Genomic DNA, 23,948 nt, shown 5'->3' on the forward strand with positions numbered 1-23,948 from the left:
CAAAAGGAAATCCCAAAGGAAATTTAAAGGAAATTCTAGAGAAAATTCCAAAAGAAATTTAAAAGGAAATTTCGATAGAAATTTTGAAAAATAAATCCAAAGGAAATGTCGAAAGAAAATGTAAAGGAAATTCTAAAGAAAACTACAAAAGAAATTTCACAGGATTTTTTTTAAGGAAAGAGTAATTTCAAAGGAAGAAAATTTTAATGTCAATTCTGAAAGAAGCTCCAAAAAAAATTAGTAGAAAATTGCTATGGAAATGGCGAAGGAAAACACAGAAGAAACTCCGAAGAATATTCCAAAAGGAAAACTCCGAGGAAAATTTCAAAGGAAATGCCGAAGAAGTGATGGAAGTTCCCAGGGAAATTCAGATGAAACCAAAGCAAATCCAGAGGAAATTCCGAACAAAATTCTAAAACAAATTCCGAAGGATGTTTCAAAAAAAATTCAAATAGAAATGCTGAAAGAAAATCCAAAGGTAATTCCAAAGAAAATTCCGATGGAAATTGCTACAGAATTTCGATGGGAAAAGCGACGAAAATTCCAAAGGAAATTCCAATAGAAATTAAAAAAAATAATCCAAAGCAATTTCGAATGAAATTTAGAAAGGAATTCCAAAGGAAATTCCGACAAAAGTTCCAAAAGAAATTTCAAAGAAAATTCTAAAGGAAATCCCAAAGGAAATTCAGAAGAAAGTTTTAAAGCAAATTTCAAAGACAAAAGAAGTTCTAGAGAAAATTCCAAAAGAAATTTAGAAGGAAATTCCAAAGAAAACTACAAAAGAAATTTCACAGGGTTTTCTAAAGGAAGAAGAAATTTCAAAGGAAGAAAATTTTAATGTCAATTCTGAAAGAAGCTCCACAAAAAATTCAAAGAAAATTTCTATGGAAATGGCGAAGGAAAACACAAAAGAAACTCCGAGAAAAATTTCAAAGGAAATGTGTGATGGCAGTTCCCAGGGAAATTCAGATGTAAATGCCGAAGCAAAATCCAGAGGAAATTTCGAACCAAATTCCAAAAGAATCTCCGAATAATGTTTCAAAGAAAATTCCGATAGAAATGCCGAATCTAAAGGTAATTCCAAAGAAAATTCCGATGAAAATTACTACAGAAATTCGATGGAAATGTCAGCAAATATTCGATGGAAATTCCAAAATAAATTAAAAAAAAAATGCTAAGAAATTTCGAAGAAAATTCCAAAGAAATTTCAAAGGAAATTTCAAAGCAATTTCGATTGAAATTAGGAACGGAATTCCAAAGAAAATTCCGACAGAAGTTCCAAATTTCAAAGAAAATTCTTAAGGAAATTCAGAAGAAAGTTCTGAAGGAAATTTCAAAGACAAAAGAAGTTCTAAAGAAAATTCCAAAAGAAATTTAAAAGGAAATTTCGATAGAAATTTTGAAAAATAAATCCAAAGGAAATGTCGAAAGAAAATGTAAAGGAAATTCTAAAGAAAACTACAAAAGAAATTTCACAGGATTTTTTTTAAGGAAAGAGTAATTTCAAAGGAAGAAAATTTTAATGTCAATTCTGAAAGAAGCTCCAAAAAAAATTAGTAGAAAATTGCTATGGAAATGGCGAAGGAAAACACAGAAGAAACTCCGAAGAATATTCCAAAAGGAAAACTCCGAGGAAAATTTCAAAGGAAATGCCGAAGAAGTGATGGAAGTTCCCAGGGAAATTCAGATGAAAACCGAAGCAAAATCCAGAGGAAATTCCGAACAAAATTCTAAAACAAATTCCGAAGGATGTTTCAAAAAAAATTCAAATAGAAATGCTGAAAGAAAATCCAAAGGTAATTCCAAAGAAAATTCCGATGGAAATTGCTACAGAATTTCGATGGGAAAAGCGACGAAAATTCCAAAGGAAATTCCAATAGAAATTAAAAAAAATAATCCAAAGCAATTTCGAATGAAATTTAGAAAGGAATTCCAAAGGAAATTCCGACAAAAGTTCCAAAAGAAATTTCAAAGAAAATTCTAAAGGAAATCCCAAAGGAAATTCAGAAGAAAGTTTTAAAGCAAATTTCAAAGACAAAAGAAGTTCTAGAGAAAATTCCAAAAGAAATTTAGAAGGAAATTTCGAAAGAAATTAAAAAAGAAATCCAAAAGAAATGTCAAAAGAAAATCCAAAGGAAATTCCAAAGAAAACTACAAAAGAAATTTCACAGGGTTTTCTAAAGGAAGAAGAAATTTCAAAGGAAGAAAATTTTAATGTCAATTCAGAAAGAAGCTCCACAAAAAATTCAAAGAAAATTTCTATGGAAATGGCGAAGGAAAACACAAAAGAAACTCCGAGAAAAATTTCAAAGGAAATGTGTGATGGAAGTTCCCAGGGAAATTCAGATGTAAATGCCGAAGCAAAATCCAGAGGAAATTTCGAACCAAATTCCAAAAGAATCTCCGAATAATGTTTCAAAGAAAATTCCGATAGAAATGCCGAATCTAAAGGTAATTCCAAAGAAAATTCCGATGAAAATTACTACAGAAATTCGATGGAAATGTCAGCAAATATTCGATGGAAATTCCAAAATAAATTAAAAAAAAAATGCTAAGAAATTTCGAAGAAAATTCCAAAGAAATTTCAAAGGAAATTTCAAAGCAATTTCGATTGAAATTAGGAACGGAATTCCAAAGAAAATTCCGACAGAAGTTCCAAATTTCAAAGAAAATTCTTAAGGAAATTCAGAAGAAAGTTCTGAAGGAAATTTCAAAGACAAAAGAAGTTCTAAAGAAAATTCCAAAAGAAATTTAAAAGGAAATTTCGAAAGAAATTCTGAAAAAAAAATTTCGAATGCAAATAAAAAATTCCAAAAGAAATGTCGAACGGAAATCCAAAGGAAATTCCAAAGAAAATTACAAAACAAATTCCAAAGGATGTTCTAAGAAAAGAAATTTCAGGGGAAGAAATTTTTAATGTTAATTCTGAAACAAGTTCCAAAGAAATTCTGAAGAAAATTGCTATGGAAACGGCGAAGGAAAGCATAAAAGGAACTCCGAAAATTGTTCCAAAAGAAACTCCGAGGAAAATTTCAATGGAAATTCCGAAGAAGTGATGGAAGTTCCCAGGGGAATTCAGATGGAAATGCCGATGCAAAATCCAGAAGAAATTCCGAACAAAATTCCAAAAGAAATTTTGAAGGATGTTTCAAAGAAAATTCCGATAGAAATGCCGAACGAAAATCCAAAGGTAATTCCAAAGAAGGATTTTGATGGAAATGCCGACGAAAATTCCGATGTAAATTCCAAAATAAATTTCAAAAAAAAAAAATTCCAAAGAAATTGTAAAGGAAATTCCAAACCAATTTCGAACGAAATTTAGAAGGGAATTCCAAAGGAATTTCCAAAGAAAATTTCAAAGAAAAATTCTAAAGGAAATCCCTAAGGAAATTCAGAAGTAAGTTCTGAAGGAAATTACAAACACAAAAGAAGTCCCAAAGAAAATTCCAAAATATATTTAAAAGTAAATTTCTAAAGAAATTTTGAAAAAAAAAATTCAAAGAAAATGTCGAAAGAAAATCCAAAGAAATTACGAAGAAAATCTTAAAGGAAATTTTAAAAACATGCCGGAAGAAAATTTCCAACAAAAAAAATTCCAAATTCGAAAGACTATAGAAATTCCGAAAGAAATTTGAAATGAATTTACGATGGAAATGCCGAAGTAATCCCTACGGAAATTTTGAAGGTATGCCAAAGAAAATTCAAAAAAATAAATCTACAGGGAATCCCAAATTCTGAAGGAAATTAAAAAGAAAATTTCAGAAATAAAATAGATTCCGAAGGAAATTCCAGAGGAAAATCAGAAAAAAAATCAAAAGAAAATTCCTTATTCAACAAAAATTACGATGGTAATACCAAGGAAAAATACGAAAGGAAATTTCAAAGAAAATTCTGAAGGAAATTCTAATGAAAGTTCCGAAGGAAATTTCAAAGAAAATTCCGAAAAAAAGTTGCAAAGGATATTCCGAAACGAAATTCCAAATGAAATTCTAAAATGAATTCCACAGAGAATTCCAAACGAATGTCTAAAGGAAACTCAAAAAAAAATTCACAGGGAACTCCGAAGGAAATTACAAAGGAAGCCACAATTCCAAAGGAACATACCGAAAGATTTTTCCGAAAGAACTTCTTGCAGCAACTTCCTGGAAGAATTTCCTTTAAGAGCTTTCGAAGGAATGGATATGGATATGGATGCACTACCATACCATAAAGATTTGTTGGAGAAACTACACGGAAGAACTTCCGGAGCAACTTCCTGATGGAACCACTAGTACGAATTTTCCCGATTAACATCTGAAAGTGGAGGAAACTTCCTAGAGGATTCCGGAGCTGCAAGATTGTGGCAAAGAGATAGTGAACAATGAAATTTGGAAAGAATAAGAAGAAATAAAATCATAATATCAGCTGTCAAACAATATCACCATAAGATCCAGTGCGAACAGGTTTCGTGATACAGTTGTATCACGTTGCTTATATCATGATACAACTCCGTAGTCTGAACAAGGCATTAGTGGTTGTGGAGATGCAGAGGTATTCTCGGTCTCTTGAAGCAGCGATCGTTACTTACTTATATTCCTTCCCTATCCCAACTAACTGTAAGGACTTGGCTTTATTTTACTGTGCTTATCCATTACGTCTTTTTGATTTACTTCTTGAAGTTTAAAAAATATCACTGAGCACAAGCAAAATTTTGTTTTATTTGTTTCTCGACTTATTAAAGCTTTTATAGGTATAGAAATTTAGAACATTTTGAAAATAAAAAGTGTAACTGGGAACTAATTTTAGTCTTATTAGCTGAGTCGATTCCCAACTAAGCTCTCAATCGTTCAAAACTCTACCAGACCCTCATTCAATAATTCATTTCCACTGTAATTCCCCATATAACAACATTGATGCTGCTGCTACTACTACAGCTGGAATTTCCTGCATGAGCGGCTTCCCTTTAAGTCCATTTAGATCGTGCTCAAACTCCTGAACGATTCCGCCGTCGCCTGGTCTTGGACCGACCGAAGTGGCCACTTTACCGGGGAACGTGTCCATTTTTACCAACGCCACCAGAGAACGTGACCGTATCACAGCACAGCCATGGACCTGCCCCAACAACAACGGCCCCGTCTCCAGAAGCACGATCCCGAGCTTAGTTCATTGAATCGAAAAGTGAAACCATATCAAATGGAAAATCCGATACACCGGAAGATGTACTTTTGCTGCGCTTACGAACCGCACTCTATTGATTTTAGATTCTCCTCGTTTCCAGGAACTCTGGAGCAAAAGTTTTCTTGGCAAAGTCGAACGGTGAGCCATAAATTCTCGTCTCGAGAAAATATATCAAAATTAACACCCAATCCGTTTTATTGTGCCATTTTCTCTCTCTGCCGCTTCCGCTTCGTAGAACACACAATCATTCATTTTAATTCCCATCCATGAACCCATGCATCCTGATATAAACTTTGACACATGTGGAACATATACTGCTTGTATGAAGCAGTGATGCTAGATGTACGGAAATTTCTGCAGACCTGGAGAATTGAAGGGTTTCTACGGATTTACGGATTTCCATTTGAATGTCCCCGGGATGCTCAAAACCACATGGTATCCCCATAGGATTCACATAATTCCCGCATACACAATTCCCATAGAATTTCTAATGGTTTCACACAAAGTTCCCAGAGAAATCTTAAATAACTCTTGAGGGATTCGTACAAGATTCCCAAAGTTCCACGGGAAACTCCCAGTAATTATAATTGTTTGTCACATAAATCTCATAGGATTCCCTCCGAACTCACACCGAATCCTCTAAGAATTTTCATATGATTTCCACAGAACATTCACAAGAAATCCAGGATTCCGATTGTATTTTAAAACGATTTGCTCTCACCGGATTACCACAATTTTGTCACTAAAAGCCCAGAAATCTCACAGGAATCCTTTTCAATCAATCCAAGCGAAATGCTTGAATCTGAACTGGAACGCCATCAGCCACACAGGAGTATCAGAATACTCAATGGTATTCCAGGATCCACATTAGACTCCCAAAATCCACATTAGAAATCCAGCAGTTACACTGCAATTGAATCCACACTGGAATCCAAGAAAACTTAAAATACCCACTGGTATCCCAATATATACCTCGAAATCCTTGTGGATCCAAAAGAAGGAAAAACAAGATCCACACGAAATTCTAAGATTCACACTGGAATCCCAAAATCCACACAGGAACCTCAAGATCCAAGAACTAACACATCAGGTTCCGAAATTTACTATAAAAATCTCACCTAAAAATGGTGAAAGAGGGTTTCCCATTAGGGCTCCATTCAACTGTTTTTATGTTTCATCTATAAAAGAAAAATAGTTCTCTTCCATGCAAAGTTTAGTTAATTGTTTTATCCAATCTGTGCCTACATTTTGACTTAGTACCCAGACAACCAGAAATTACGTATGACCAAATCACATATTGCGTTATGCGATGCTTATAAGTGCAAAGTTTCACGTATAAGATGTCGCGAAAAGGCCTTATGCGTACAAAAGTGGAGGCGATATACGTGCATATTTTATATGATGAAACATAACATGCAATTCGAGTGTGTAGATTTTCTTGCGAATTAGTCTGTACTCTTATGCGACTTAATTTATGATAACAAAGTTCACTTGACAGCTGCTACGGATTGATCCGACTTGCTTTGTACAAGTATACGGGACGAAATGGAATGTACATATGTACATTTGCTTATTTTAACGCATTGTCAACGCGCCTTACCAAGAGGATCTGTTCGTTGTATACGGTAAGCTCCATGTTGAATTTTATTCTGCATTATTTCTTCGTATTTGGATTTACCAAAAATTACAGTAGAATTACCTTTATCTGCTCGTAAATAGAAAACCGGTTTTGTGTTGAGTTGTTTGATTATGTTGTGTTCTTTGTTTTGGGGTGTAGTGTTTGTGTTGCGGATGATGTTGGCGTTGGGTGTTCTGATTTCCTGTATTTGTGAAGTATGTAGACTATTAGTGTTGATTGCTGTTTCTGTTTATGACTGTTCGTGTTGTGTCAGGTTTTACCGGTATAGCGTAGGGGAAGACGGGGTAAGAGCGCCCGCCGGGGTAAGATGGACCACCTTCAGTTTGGCATGAAAATGACAGTTTTCTTAAAAGTTCACCAAGCACTTTCCATAAACACAAGATTTTTGACATTACAAATAATTTAGGGTGATATTTACATTTTTCTTTTTCATAACAAATATCGAAAACAAAGTTTCTGCTCGTCGATATTTAATTTGATCAGATGCTCACTTAAGGGTTTCGGATGGGATTTTTTTTTTGTAAAAACCTATCAAATTACACATCCATGCTTAAACAGAAATGTGAAATATGCTTCAGTGAAGTAGAATATAAATTGTAAACATTTAGCTTTGAAATTAGTCCATAGTTGTGAAAATTGCGCAAGCGGGGTAAAACCGACCACTATAGATGGGGTAAGACCGCCACACCTAATTTATACCAAATAAAATGTCTAAACCATTTTAAAAGTTGTAACCTAAGACAAGACGTGTCAGGTTAAAGTGCAAAACTGAAACCAATTGCCTCTCAAAAAAGACCACTCCTCATTGGCCGTTTTGGCAAAGGCCTACTTTCACATCGTTGAGTTGAATTGCAACAGGGCACTTTGTTGCTAGCCAGGCCGTGTTGCTAGTTCATAAATTAGGGTTTTCAACAACAAGTTTGAACATTTTGCATGAGATTTTTTTGTTCCAAATCTTTTTAAACTTGATGTCAAGTATACCGCATGTGCTCCTACAATGCTAAATAAATAAAAAAGAAATAATTGAAAGCAAAACAATGGTGTTTGTTTCAATTACCGTAAAATCGGGTGTAATTGATCAGAAGGGTGAAATTGATCATCGTATCACACGATTTATATATGCGTAATGGAACACAAATATCAATGTAAGCTGCAGTAAATGAACGTTGTTTGTCGTAACTATTGTCGAATTGTGTGTTGTGAAGTTTTTTGCGTTGAAGAATGTTTATTACTATGAAAATAATATAAAATTACAAAATCATGCACGGTACAGTATTGACAAACACCTATGAACTTCTATTTATAAGCAAAGATTTGAACATAGTAGAAACCTGAAAGCTTGTGAGGATGCTTGAGATGTATCCGCAAACCAGATTTCATCATCAAAATTCGTACCAATTAGCTCAAATAGTTGAAATAATTGAATTTCTGTTAGATATAATCGATTTCCTTAGGAAATTACATACATTTAGGCGTTTTCCGCGTAATTCTTGAAATTTAACTATTCGTTATTTATATAAATATTGCATTGTTAAGATTTTGACAAGCATATTCGGATTCAGGGAGCTTAAATTTATCATATAGAGTTGTTTTGAAAACTAACAATAATGGCATTGACAAGTGATCAATTTCACCCCGAAATGAGATCCCCTGATTTTTTATTTTAGAGATATTTGTTAACACTAAAATGACATTTGTTAGAAAATTTCGCTACATGAGTCGATGAGGCTCACCTTCGTACTTGTTTTCCTGCATTTAGTTGTTTGGTATCGTTAACATTATAGAAAACAGACTAGAAAAACCGTGAAAAATGATCAATTTCACCCGAAATTACGGTAACTCTAAAAATATCGCCGGTTTTCATAATAAACCTGATTTTTTTTTAAAACCTAGCATCCTCTGTTGCATTGAATGAATGAAGCGTGCAAAAAATTACCATATTATGAGCCTTGATATTAAAAGTTGTTCAGAAGATTTGCTTAAAAAGGATACTGGTAACACTGGCTTTTGCATCGTCAAGGTTATCGACTGAAAAACAACGGGGCAGTCTTAGTTGAGCTGTCACGTCCTGTCCTAGGTTGTAACTACATTGTACATTACTATTCAAGTAAAATATAATCAACTAGCTTACCCAGCGTGGCTAGCCACGCTCTTACAAAATTTTACTGCGAAAAGCTATGTATATAATCTTCCAAAGATTGAAAATGTTTATGTTATACTGCAAAATGACAACATGGATTAATAAATTTCTCTGTTGATAACTGTGAAAGTGCTCTATAAATAATAAGCTGAGAAACATACTTCATCTCAGTGGAGGTGTAACGTTAAAAGTAAAGGATAATGGTTATTATTTTATTTAACATGTCCCGACAGTGCCACGCATGATAAAAATGACCACGAAATCGCCTAATTTTATGCTCTAACCTTACCCTATTGTGCACGTGGCCTTAATGCTGTTGTAATGTTCTAATGTAGAATAATTACATCTCTAATGCTGTTGTAGCGTTCCTTCAATTGTGAAACATTTCGATAATTCCAGAACATTCTATGAATGAGAGAGAATAACATTCTCGAATATTCTAGTGAATAGTTGTTGCAGTGTTCCATAATTTATTGTTTTCTTTCAAAATCATAGTTGTTATGACGCATGGAAATATCGACTCATAGAACAGGAATGCTTTGGAAAGCTGTTATGGGGGACTATGAAACTATGAAATTTTGTTTTAAGTATGTTTTTATTTTAACTGTAATTAAAATAAAAACTCGATTTGGCAAACAATAATCTGATTCATGTGTATATTGCTTTTCTACCTGTCAAAATCGTGTTTATAGGTTGGAACTGTTGAAATCCCTTCTGAATCACATATTTAATCCCAACCCAATCCAAGTTCGACCGAACTACAATTTGCTTGAAGTTGGTTTATTAACGATTTGATCACCGAACAACACGTTTAATCGAAGTCACACAAAATTTTAACTGTTTTACATCATGTGTGTAATATCAATACATTCTGGAAAACTGCTCTTTTGTTGATTTCTTTCGCTTTGCAATGTGTAGCTTTTCAACGCAACATGAAATTTTTTAAAATATATAAGCTTATATCTGCACTTGACTTTGTTCAACTTTTTTTTTACAGAAATTCCCAAAAATGAAAAAAACAATTATGAAAAATTCTAGAACAATCTACGAATAAGGAAGACATGTGTTCCATAAAATTCTAGAACATTCTGTCAAATACATGTTGAAATGCTTTACAATTTGAAATTGTAATGTTCTAACAATCAAATTTACTGTTTTAATGCTCTAAAATTGCTGTTGTAGTGCTCAATGAAACTTTTCGGTGAAATATTTCAAAGCGTTACTGACAGACAGACAACTCTGGGATATTATATATATGATTTTGTTAAAAATACAAGCCCAATCATCAATTTTTCCAAAATATGGGTGTTTTAAGATGATGATGTGTAGGGAAAGTGTACCAGTTATGGCCATAGTGGTTCCCTATTTGGCCATATGTGAAATTTTGATAACTTTCACATTTTAAATCTTTTTGAATGTTCTAACATCAAGATATATCTTAAATCTAACTACTACAACACACAAAAATTTTCAAAATTTGAAGACATTAAAGTAATCACGTATGCCGAAATAGGGAACCACTATGTCCATAACTGGTACACTTACCTTATATATCCAAGTTTTTTGAATAAATTAAGCCTTAACAGGATTCATTCTCCACGTTAATCAATGTAGAATTCATCAAATATTAAACTGTTTAGATTCATAAGGAACTGATATATTTTTTTCGCAAAATTCTGTACGAAAGTCGGGGATTGCATTTATTGCAGTGAAAATGTGAACATCCGATTTCAAATTTCCGGACAAATGGTAACTGGTAAACTCTAAAATAATGTGCATCTAGCATCGTACCCATCAACTCCATTGCGAATTTTCCAAACCTATTTGTCGTCTTCCTAGGAGCTCATTCGTGGCAGGAGAAAGTAATCAACAAGCGAGCCTACAATTGCACTGTAAATCAACCGGAAACAACCGAGAAGGCAGCAGAAGGTTGACGATTCCACCTTGTAATTCACTCCATTTGTGTCCATATCCTTCCTTCCTAGAAAGGAAGTAAATAAAAGCATGCCAAAGTATAAACATTAAGAGTTTTATGCATTATGATTGATAAATACGATTTATACTTTGCTTAATCTGAAGATATGCACCCCACGGGGTGAATAGATCGAATATCGTTTAAGTATGACTTTTTTTTATTTATTTTTTTTTTATTTAATTATTTAACCGTGTAGATCAGTCCTTTCAGAGAAGCCTTCTGAAGAATCTGAGAGAGAAGTCTTCTGAAGCTTCTGAGAGAAGTCTTATTAGACTTTTTAGAAAAATCTACTGAAGGTCCTAGAAAAAAAGACGGGGTTTGTAGTCCAATGGTTACCGCTTTTGCTTCACAAGCAGAAGGTCATGGATTCAATCAATAGAAGCATTAGCCGTAGAAGGCCAATGTCGCGACTGTTCGTGTGACCAACATCTAGTTTGCCACGCTCTGACAGTTTGAGTACCGGGTCTATAAGTGTCAAATCAATTTTTTCAACCATAATAAAAAAATTCTCTACAACATGGCACTAAACAAACAATCAAAAACTTCTATAGTAGGTATTAAAAAAATAATTTTATTTTGTGATTACAGCGCCACTAGCGTTCTACTACTTATATTTCTATTGTTCGATCCCAGTCCCGTTCCTTTCCTCGTACTTTGCAGTTGTATCACTTGCTTCTATCTCCGCCTCTTAATATGCCACAGTATATCTATCACAGTTCATAACATTTGCTGGAACCCGAGACGGATTAAAAAAATCGTTTCCCTACGCTTCCATTACTTCCTCATTATAGCACACCTTTCCTTACGCCTGATACGTAGGCAGTCTGCTAACCAAACAGCAAGCCACTCTGTCATAAAAATTACACACCCTTCCAGTTTTTTTTTTTTTTTTTTTTTTTTTTTTTTTTTTTTTTTTTTTTTTTTTTTTTTTTTCTTTATAGTAGGGTTTAAAAAAGCTTCAAAAGCCTGGCCTATTGTGTGTTGGCACGGTGTGGGACTCACGTTAGGCGTGCTTAACCACTAAAAAACTTTCCCTACTGCTCCTGTGCCACGATCCCCCCCGGAACTACATCAGGCAACTACATCGGGGGAGGGCTGTGCTCATGCACTTCTTCAATCTCAGCCTCTAACTGTTCTGCTAGTTCGCTGTTGGAGCGTTTTGCCCAATTGGCGGTTGAACATCTCGCCGGGACTTTGGACAGCTTTCTGTGCGACGACGCATGCTTCCCTTGGGCTGGCCTCGCATCAGAGCTCTGTTGATCTTCTACTGGACGCTCATGTGCACTTCGTTGCTCTACGACGATTTGTTCTCCGCTGCTGCTGTTCGAGCTCTCCTTGTTGACCAGTTGGATGCCGAGGTCGGTCCAGCGATTCCGGTTGGAGGATGACTTCCGGTTCACTGGCGCCCAGACGACCCAAAACTGGTTTGTGACGATCGATGCCACTCGGCTTAGTCCCCGACGGTGGAGCTAGCCTACTCCGGCTACGCGCTTCTTCATGATTCGATACAGGCCGGTGGAGTGCCGAAGTCGGTCCAGCGATTCCGGTTGGAGGATGGCTTCCGGTTCGCTGGCGCTCCGACGACTCAAGCCGGTGATACGCTACGTACTACTCAGAGTAGTCCCCGGCGGTGGATCTATCCTACTCCGACGAAGATTTCCCCGGCGGCGGAAGATCTCCCGAACCGATGCTATCCGGGCAGATGCCGAGGTCGGTCCTGCGATTCCGGTGGAGGGAAACTTCCGGTTCACAGGCGCCCCGACGACCATTTGCCGGTGCTATTTCGCGAATTACTCAGCTGGACCCCGGCGGTGGACTCAGCCTACTCCGACTCGACGTTGGTCGGCCAAGTGCCAGGGTCGGTTCTGCAATTCCGGTTGGAGGATGGCTTCCGGTTTGCAGGCGCCCCGACGACTATTAACCGATACTACGCTTCGCCCGCTCTACTCGGTCTAGTCCCCGACGGAGGATCTAGCCTACTCCGATCGCGACCCGGAGCTCTCTGGTCTTCACGCCATCTCCTTTGCAGCAACGACATAATCGCCGTTATTTCCTTGTTCACCGCATTCCAGGTGCTTTCATGCTGGCACATGTTCTGCACGATGTTGTCCGGATTTAGAACGCTTGCGGTTTCTGGCATCATCTCGCTTCGTATATCCCTGAATCGAGGGCAGTCGAATATAACGTGCTCCGGTGTCTCCTCGATATTTGGACAGGCCGGACAATGTGGAGATTCTGCGTGTCCGAATCTGTGCAGATATTTCCGGAAGCATCCATGGCCTGACAGAAACTGGGTCAGGAAGAAGTTAACTTCTCCATGTTTTCTGGTCGTCCACACCGACACGTTAGGAATAAGCCTGTGGGTCTACCTTCCTTTCTCCGAGTTATCCCACTCCTGCTGCCACCTGGCCATTGTGTCCAAGCTAATGGTATTCCTCACATTCCGTGTGTCCCTTTGCTGGTAACATGCGATGTCTTCAGCCAGAGTGATGCAGATGGGGATCATTCCGGCGATAACGCACACTGCCTCCGATGATATAGTGCGGTAGGCACTCGCAACACGTATAGCCATGAGCCGGAACGTACCTGCCAGCTTATCTCGGTTACGTTTGGTTCCCAACGCTGCAGCCCAAGCCGGGACTCCATACCTCAGTATAGACGATGATACGGTCGCTAGAAGACGCCTCGTGCAGCTTCTTGGTCCTCCAATGTTGGGCATGATCCTGGCTACGGTGTTAGCAGCTTTCGCTGCCTTTTCGCAGGCATAGTCTACGTGGCTGTTGAAGTTTAGCCTGTCGTCGACCATTACTCCGAGATGCTTTAGAGAGCGCTTCGATGGGATTGCGTGCCCTCCGACGTTGATTTCCAACTGCTGTACCGCCTTGCAGTTGCTGACCAGCACCACCTCCGTTTTATGATGAGCCAACTGCAACTTGACTCCAGTCATCCACGATTCGATGGTGTCTAGCGATTCCGCCGTCAGCATCTCCACCTCCTCCGCAGTCTCACCAGTTATCGCAAGAACGACGTCTTCTGCGAACCCGACGATCTCGACTCCATTCGGCAGTGACAAGGTTAGCACTCCATCGTACATCATGTTCCAAAATGTTGGACTAAGTATGGATCCCTGTGGAACTCCCGCCGTGACTTCAATTGACATCCGTCCCTGGCTAAACGGGTGGCGAGTGCCTACCGTACTATATCATCTGAGGCAGTTTGCTTTATCGCCGGAATGATCCCCATTTGCATCACTATGGCTGAGGACATCGCATGCTATCAGCAAAGAAACCCTACGAATGTGAGGAATACTATAAGGCTATCCATGAGGAATTTCCGCGATAGGACTGACAGCTCAAAGTGTGAATGCAACCGAAACGAATGAGTAAACAAAGCATGCGAGTGTTGCCGGAGCTTTACATTTTCCTTTGTAATCGAACGGTCACTCCGATCGTGAAACGTCAAAAGCTCTTGGAAAACAAAAAACCAGCTGATCGCAGCTGTCTCATCTTCTTCTTCTTTTTGGCGTTACGTCCCAACTGGGACAAAGCCTGCTTCTCAGCTTAGTGTTCTTATGAGCACTTCCACAGTTATTAACTGAGAGCTTTCTTTGCCGATTGACCATTTTTGCATGTGTATATCGTGTGGCAGGTACGAAGATACTCTATGCCCTGGGAATCGAGAAAATTTCCTTTACGAAAAGATCCTCGACCAGCGGGATTCGAACCCACGACCCTCAGCATGGTCATGCTGAATAGCTGCGCGTTTACCGCTACGGCTATCTGGGCCCCCGCAGCTGTCTCATGGATTGCCTTATTAGGTTGGATACAATGGCCGAGTGGCAGCAGGAATAACTTGGAATAACTCAGAGAAAAGAAGGTTGACCCACATACGGGGGGTGTACGCTGAGCGCCTGTACACCGAAAGAGAGGAAACTCTAACTCTATTTTTGTCGAAAAAGAATATGTCATCGCTTTTTTTCGTTTTATTGTTGAAGGTATTTTCCACATTTCTTGTAGTTGTCTATTGCTACATATCTTTTGGGTGGATGCATTTATTTCGAGACAGTTAAAATGGACGATGATCTTTTATGATGCTCAGTTTCACTGCTATTTTTTTTTGTTAATTTAACATGCATTGTTAAAGATGGACTTCCGAGTTTATCAAGTGTTGGATGTACAGATATAAGGAATATTTGATCATGCTGTAACGCCACCTGGTGAGTGAATTCCGAAATATAATGTCAACTGAGTGGAAGATACCCCAAGTAACATTAGTAGCTGAATAATATTTTGTTAAATTAAAATAAGCTTAAGAGTGATTTATTTATCTCTTATTCAGCAAAAATGTTTGTTGGGACTACAAGAATGAGCCGTTGCATGCCTAATTTTGGTACAAAAACTGAAATATCTCACAATACGGGTATCTCCGGGGATCATTACTGGGTTATTTCGGTAGCCCAGGAGAACCAAAGTGGACATTTATCTATAATTGAACTAGCAGAGTCACATGGATTCAAAATCATGAAGATTGAGTCGTAGCTGGCCTACTTTTGGTACTTGGTTTTCTGTTGGCCATTCCGCTCCACCAAAAGGAGCAGAATAACTATCCATTCATCATTTTGGCAAAATACATCCAAACAAAATATCGTAAAGAATTTTGCACAATTCATTTGGTTTTGGGGCATAAATCTGAGTAATTTCATCGAATTGTCCAGATTGGCCACCATCCGCGACTCCAGGAACCGGTTCCGCATGGACCATACTGGACCGAATTTTTCGAGGGATGTGCACCGGTAATTGGATCCATATTACAGAGAAAATTTATGCCAAAATATCCATCAACCTAATAGTACCGATGTGAATTACATATACAAAACTGTGATGGAAACTTATTTTTCGGATGTTCCGGGTTTCCGGAACTGGGTATGAATAACTAAGTGATTTGAGAATCTCTATTCACGGTCCACGTGAATACCTATTCAACAATATGAGGACGGTTCAGATTACTTGTTCAGTTACGAAACTACAGGTTGTCAAAGTGAGGGTCTCTAAAGAGACTTTTTCAGATGTAGCAGTTTCCAGGTGGCCAAAGTGACCAAGTACGGATCTCCGGGAGGGTTGCTGAAACTAGACATGTTTGCCTTTCATTTAAGCCCCACGGAACTAAATTTGGCCAACACACTGATTTTTGCAAGCTGTTTGAATTTTTCGGTCGAAAACGACCCTAAGTCTAAATTTGTAACTTTTTGTAATAGAAGGTTAAAGAAGATGCCCAGATTTATTCAACAGTTTTCTACTGTCTTTGAAAGCTTCCAAGAGATAGGTTTCGGTTTCTCGGAAATCCAAAACTCCAGCAACCATTTCCAGTCCAAAACTAACCTACATCATGTCAATAATTTACGGGATTCTGCTATTTTGTTTTATACTTTAATTGACAATCTGTGTAGTAATCGTAATATGATAAATTTTCTGCAAGAATTTTGCGTGTACTTCATCTGCTTTTTCGTCAAAATAGAGTTGAGTTCTGTTTTCAACATATCTTTCTATGTTCTTCCAGCTGCACTAATGAGATAATATGATTTGTTCGGAAAAATTAGGAAAAAAGGGTAGGTCAAATTGTCCCATAATGAAAAGTAATCGCATATCTGTTCCACTATAGTTTTCCGCACCGTGTAACACAAAAATGAACCGTGTTTTGATCATCTTTATATTTTTATTGCAAAGAAATCGCAGTGAAAAGCAAGTTGCGAAAGTTTCATTAAGATTTGAACATGCTCCAATCCTCTGGATTTTTTTTTATATTCGTATGGAGAACGATTTTGGAAACTTCACAGGGCCACTTTCTCAATGCCTACTTTTTACAGATGGAACTGACTTGCGTTTCACGGCAGTATTGCTTACAATAGTTATTTAAGGTGAAACAGTTTGGAATCAACTTCTAAGATTGCACTAAAACTTCAAAGGCACAAATCTCGCAAAAAAGCATCTCACAACAGTGCATTTTTTATTTTGTCTTTGTGCACTAGCAGGAAGCTTAAAATAAGAAGATCAGGAACGTTTGCCAACTATTTCTCCAGTTTTGTACTTTTTAAAACGTGAGTAGGGGGAGAAGTCGGCCATTGTGCCAGCCATCTTTGGATTCCTAGATGTTTCACCTTAATCATGTAAGTCAAATCTACAAAATCAATACTCTAAAAATCCGGCATCACTGCCGTGTACGTCTGTGTTGGCGCCATAAACCTGCTACTGGCTGCTGGCTGCTCGATGCAAGCCGGGTGGGATTTGTCGCCACATTCTTCAGATTTATAGCCGTGCATCGTCATCATCGTCGAGGAAGTTTGCTGCAGGCACTCACCTATCCAACCTCTCTGCACATATCAGTATGCATTGCATATGTGTTTGAAAGTGGGGATCTTCGTAGCGCAGGTGGGTAAATAATCCACCAAACACTTAGCACATCTTCAAAATGTTACCGCTTGCTTAATTACCCGCCATTTCTCATTCGCCTGATATGGGCGAAATGGGAGGTTGAAGGGCGGCACTCATGGAATGGGTTACCGCACTCTAGCGAACGATTCAATCCGGTTTCCATGGCTTGCTGCAAGTGTGTAATGATGACAATTGCCACTTTTCCGTGTTAGTTTGCTATGGGGGGCCATTATCCGTGCCAACTTTGTTCGTCGAAGAGTTAATCGGCTTTGCGCTTACTTGAGGGAGTGAATGGATTGTGCGGTTAATGAAGTGGTGTGGCATTTGGAATTGACTTGAGCAGATGATGATACATACTTGCTGAAAGCTTAACTAGCTTTCAACATGATTTGTAGCAAGCTTTTGACGGTTCGAGGATAATATTTCCTCTTGGGAATATCAAGTTTTTTAGAATGTCGATCCGATTTAATTGGTGTGAACGCAAATCCAGTAAATTTATACACTGCACAAAGAAGCATAACTGTCACATATGGAAACAATAAGCATTTAAAAAATAGCGCTCAAAGTTTGAAGTTTGTTTTCTCATAAAAATGTTCATAATTTTCAATTACATTTCTGCATGCCATATTAATTTAGCATCACCGCGCAGACAATTAATTTCGATTCTATTTATCGGCGAAGAATATAAAATTGAACATTTTCAAAGTTTTCAAAAGATTCTTAGAGATGCCAGGAGATTTAAAAAGGGTTTCAAAAAGTTACCGGAAGTTTCAAAGGTACTCAGAGAAACTTGGGGATTTCAAAATGGTTTCAAGGGGATCTCTAGTAATTTTCCATGTACTTAATATTTATTATGTTTAACGTCCACGTCTATAGTTATGTGAAGCAGCATCTTTATGCTTTATGTATGGCCCCCTTTTAAACACAATTACTTCAAACTAGATACTGAGTACTGATAAAGTCCTTAAAAAGAATCAATTACACAAAACAACTTTTTACTTTTATCCCGGCTCCTCGATGGTTTCGCAGGATAATGAGACAGCTGTGATTGATTGTCATCGCCCCGTTATGGTCCTGGAAGTTCCTCTCCCGAGCCGAAGATGGAAAGGCACATGCACACACACACATACTGTTGTGTAATAAATACCATCACCACCGGAGAAGATTAATGATCTGGCCTTCGCCGTAGAGTGAAGTTCAAAATCTTCCGAACCGTGAACTGGAAAGTGCAGTGAAATTAGATTGTGTCTTTCTTTTTCCCACCCTAACTCTGGAGGATGAGGAAATTGGAAATGGCTTAGCATGTATGAGAGTGAGCGTTCCCATTCCAGTGCTCAAAGATCCAGTGGGAAAAGATATTTAAATTGAAGTTATGTAACAAACAAAACAACTCCCAGATCATCTTAGATTTGAAAAATGAATATGGTTTGAATGTGTTAGGACTAAGCTGTAATGTAATAACCAGGGTGATTTATCACTTGCACTGAGCTCAATTCAGATTCCTGAGCTCTTTTAAAGCTTGACTAACCTGCCTCTAGAGCATTGGCAGATTTTTCTTTATTTTCAAATTGACAAATCCTGAACTAGAAGCTGGAAATAAACTCTTTCAAACTTTTTAGAGCATCCAAGTATTCATTGTCTCCAAGAGTATTCGGAGGTTCTTAAGTGATCACCAACAATGTATTTCAAAGGACACTTAATAAGATCCCTTGGGGTTCTTAAATGTATTCAGAGACCCCCAAGAAGATCCCAATGAGGTTTCAAAGTTTCTCAAAGTTGTCTCCGAAATTCTCAATCAGGCCCTCTACCCTCAGATAGCCTTCAATTTGGTGAATGACTTTGCCGGAGACACCAACCTTCTATCTGATAAGGCTTTTGAAGTAGAGAAGATTGAAGATGCGTTTTTACTAACGCCACCAAGCGAATGAATCTCCAATCAGATTTTTCAGTGCTAGATAGCCCTTGATCTGATGAATAACTTTGCCGAAGACACCAACCTTCTAGCTCATTTGGATGTTGAGATATCCGTTTGAAACCAATTTTGCATCCCTCCTGTCCACGCTTTTTCCGTTACCACGAGAAGGGGGAGGGGTCAGGGCGGATGTCTCACCAATGGATTGTAAGACCAACTAACCGCATTTGCTTCAAAATTTATTTCAAATTAATTGATCTACTAGTCTCCGAATTGTGGTCATTTAAAAATTCAAGGTCCTTCTCGGGCTTTTAAAGGTTAATAAGAACTTCTCTATAAATGAGAAACATTTTCATATTTTGAGTGAAATTCGGGAAGTTTCGCGGTGCACTTTTCAGTGCGGGTCAAATATTCTAAATGCGGGACATCTGGTCACTTGAGTCTAAGGCAGCGTCCATTTATTACGTAACGCTAAAATTGTCTCCAGCAAAAAGTGCCCAATTTATGTCAAGGAACTTGCTATCCAGCATATTCGTGTAGACCACAATCTCTCATACCCCCAGGCTCGTCGCGAATATGAAGCACATACCGCAACGGATAAGCGTACTGAAACATTCGCCGGAGTACTAACCTTGAGCAAAGACGCTGAAGTTGAAGAGCTTAAGACTACTGTTAAACAACTGCTTGAGGACTCAAAGAGGAAGGACAAAAGGATTGCCGAGATGGAGCGCGCTTTGCAAACCCGTAGCAACGTCAGCGATCGCCTCGATACAATTCGTGAACATGGCACAATCGAAGAGCTGATTCGTCAAGTTGCCGCACTCACTGCGACAGTTGAGAAACTCCAAAAGGATCTAGTAAGAAAAGACGCAATCATCAAGGATCTTCGAGACGGGAAGGAAACTGAAACTATGTCTATCGCCGAATCTGAGAAAGGAAACGCTTTCTCCCTGTCTTCCAATGATGATACTGTTTTGAAAAAGTCTATCACACAGAAAGTGTCCTTATGGATTGAAGAAATGAAATGTCAGATGAACGAGGAAGCGAGCCTAGAAGAGGAAAACGGAACTCCAAAGGAGAAGAAGCGAAAACAGAAAAAAGGAAAGAAACCCCAAGCCATGGAGAATTACGTAAGTGACTCAAGTATGAGATCCACCCGATCGCACAAGTCGGGTAATACTGCAAATTCAAGTATCACTGAACACCTCAATCTACCCAAAAGGACCCACGATACCGAATCCACTAGCGACTCGATCGACACATCCTTCAAGGCCAAGAGGAACTCCAAAATTCACAAGGCCGATGAGGATGTGACGATCGAATAAGCTCTACTCCATTATGCTCAGTCCTCCCATACGACCGACAATAAACTGTAAAAATTACCAAAGACCAAGTCTTTAAGCCGATCATCAACTCTGACGACGAAATCAGCAGGGAGTCGACTGAGCATCAACACAACACGCAACTCATCAATGAACATTCAGCGGAGATCTCGGGTAGCCGGGGCCCCGCCAGTGCGGAAACTACACCCCCACCGGAACTGTCGGACCACCCCCGATACCCGAGTCCCGCTCCAGCTGTCGGGACGCACAAAGGTTTAACCACCTGTACCCCAGATACCCCAGGGACGGTCGAGACAAGCAAGGCCCCGTCAGTGCGGAAGCCAAGGTCGTACCGGAACTGGCGGACAACCTTTGCCATCTCGATCGGTCTGGAAGAGGGACGCACAAGGGCTCTACCCGTTCCCCTTTGGACGCCGAGGGAGTGAAAAAACCTGCACGACCACTGATGACCCTAGTATTTATCCCATACCACCGGAAGAGTACCCGAACTATCAGTAGACATTCGGCAGAGCAGACCAGCACGAATAATCCACCAAAGGCTGACGAGGAGCCTAAATTAGACACCAGGAGATACCCAAAAAAGAACCGCTCAGCACCAGACCGGTACTGTCCGTGTTTACCAAGTACCAAAAACTCAAATCGTTTACACCGCGCTCTCAGTAAAGACGTTATTCGAGGACATACAGTCTTGCATTACAGGAGATTCACCGTACAAATGCCGCCACAATGAACAATACTCTCCGCCGCCAGTATCGATGGTATACAAAAACTGGAGCCAACATATACCAATCTGCCGGCATCGGCGTAAGCGCCGAGATCCCGGCCGACCAAATCGACATCGAAACGGACCTCCCTATTGTCGGAGTACGTCTTCCATGGCCTTTCCCTGTATCGGTAGTTTCAATGTACCTCCCCAACGGAAAACTTGTCAACTTGAAGAAGATTTTGGAAGAAATATTTCGACAAATTCCAAGCTCGATGATCATCCTGGGGGATGTGAACGGTCATCACCAAGCGTGGGGTAGTCCCCACAACAATACCCGCAGCTCCATAGTTGCCGGGCTTGCCAATGAGCTAGATCTTGTCATTCTCAACGATGGCTCAACCACTTTCTCCCGCGGGCGAATAGAAACGGTAGTCGATGTCTCACTGGCCTCAATGGCTATTACACACCGCCTTCTATGGTCAGCTGAACAGGACCTCCGAGGAAGCGATCACACACCAATCTTTCTCAGACTAGACAGCAACGCTACACCAGAAAAAAGTCGCCGTCCCCGATGGCTTTTTGAAACGGCTGACTGGCGTACCTACCGATCTGTACTCGAAGAAAAACTCAACTCCTCTCCGCCGGAATCCATCCAGGACCGCATCAACCAGATCAGATCTGCCTCTTCCGAAACTATTTCGAAGACTAGTTCCAATCCTGGCCGCCGTGCACTCCATTGGTGGACTAACGAAACCCGTAAAAGCATTAAACTACGTAGGAAAATACTACGGGTTGTTCAGAAACTAAGAAAAAAACTACCACCCGACCATCTATTGCAAGTTATCTTTCTTGCTCTCTTCCAAGAGGTGTGGAAGAAATAACGCAATAGTTCGATTGCTCAAGAGGTTCCACGAGGAAAACGGTGGACCTAGGGAACCGGCTAGCTACCAATTGAGGCAAGGTGCAAGCGGTAATAAAGGGCTTAACTCAAACTCAACTCAATACGAATAACTCATCAGAATGTAACTATTTGCTGCATTTATGCTCGGAAACAATTCTCTCGTTCACATTTCTTAAAGCTAGAGTACCTGCTTAGCTACTATGACCTCATCAGCTTCGTTGGGGGGCCCGTACCATGGCTGCATCCACGAATAACTACAGCCGTCGCACTACGCACCACGTACAGCATACGTGGTTGCAAGATTGTTGCATTGAAGCACCACTAATGTCGTACCAGGCTGTTGCGCTGGATTGTTGCAGTGTGATTGTCGCAGAGGTGTCCAATCCGATCTTATCGCACACGGTGTTGTTGTCTCCCGAAGCGAACGTGTCGTGGCATTGGTGCAATCGTCGCAACAAAGTGATGATGTCACTCCTCTCCTTTCCTCTTTGCGTAGATCCTACTCATACAGCCTCCCGCAGCGGTCGTCTCAAGGGCACGGGGAAAGTACATGCAGTGAGAGAGACAGAGCGTTCTGTCCGGTCTTCACGTGCCAGATTGGACTGCAAACAAAAAGGCCCTCTTTTGAGGTTGTCACATGTTAGCTGGAACTGTGAAATCATTAGAATCCCTGTATCCATACCTGGTTTTGAAGGCCTTCTGTTCGTATATATTTCGTCCGGATAACGTGGTTTAATTGTAATTAGCAATGGGCTGAAATTGAGTGACCATGTTGATGATGTAGGTTACTAATCAAGAACCTCATTACCTTGGTTTTGGGAACGGAGCTCTATGATCTCGATTCGCTCAACGAATTGTCCGTTCGTAGCACATGATCAGCACTTAGTACATGCGAGGAGAGCTAAATGTTCGTATTAGTGCTACGTTATGTAGAAAGGAGGACTTTTATGTTACCTCTATAACCTGCGTGTCAAATCCAGACCCTTCGGAGGCACACGCGGTTTACGTACTAGACGCGGGTCTTTCTAAGGGTAAAATAAGGTCGTTAAAGTTGATTCCTTACATGGTATCATTAGAGATATCACCTTCTCAATTGATGTTGTGGATTTTGATGTCAATTTCACTTGATTCTAACCACCATGCACTTTATAGAAGAACCGGACTGCACGCTAGCAACTTCAGTGGTACAATGATCATCCTATTGTTTGGCATTGTTGGAGATCTTGCTGTTTGTTCGTGGGGTGATGTTGATCGTCAATCGTGGCAAAGAGAGGAGGTACGATGAGGCTTGGTATGATAGTGTGCATTTATTGGTAACTTGGATGCACACAGAAAATTTTGGTCACATTTTTGTCGGCATAATCTCGTATTTTGTAACACATTCTAACCTCCTCCAAGCTATTGAGCAGTACCACACAGCACGTAACACGTGTAGACAGATTATACGTGAAGCTAAAGAAAATTCCTGGACAGAGTTTTTGGATGGAATAAATCAAGACGAGCCTGCCTCCGAACCCTGGCGACGAATAAATTGCTTCCACGGCAAAAGGAGATCTCAAGGGATGGCCCTCATGGTCGATGGCTACCTGTCTCGTGACCCAACTATTATCGCAGATATACTGGCGGATTATTTTCACGGCATTTCCTCCTATCAACAGTACCCAGACGGTTTCCGAGTAGCTCACCCATCTCCGAACGAAGCAATACGACGGTTTGTGGTCCTACCAGACCGCGGCCAGGACTTCAA

The 23,948-nt window shown here is 39.5% G+C and overlaps 1 long non-coding RNA gene across 1 annotated transcript; it reads right to left on the reverse strand.

The window, feature by feature from the left end:
- Positions 1-22,648: 22,648 nt before the first annotated feature.
- On the reverse strand, positions 22,649-23,572 carry LOC110674353. The gene is made up of 4 exons (XR_002498784.1): positions 23,287-23,572; positions 23,010-23,226; positions 22,884-22,954; positions 22,649-22,822 (listed from the first exon to the last, which is right to left on the reverse strand). It is a non-coding gene; the product is annotated as an uncharacterized LOC110674353 (long non-coding RNA).
- Positions 23,573-23,948: the final 376 nt, after the last annotated feature.

This window comes from Aedes aegypti, chromosome 1 (genome assembly GCF_002204515.2).
Source record: "Aedes aegypti strain LVP_AGWG chromosome 1, AaegL5.0 Primary Assembly, whole genome shotgun sequence".
NCBI classification, from domain to species: Eukaryota; Metazoa; Arthropoda; class Insecta; order Diptera; family Culicidae; genus Aedes; species Aedes aegypti.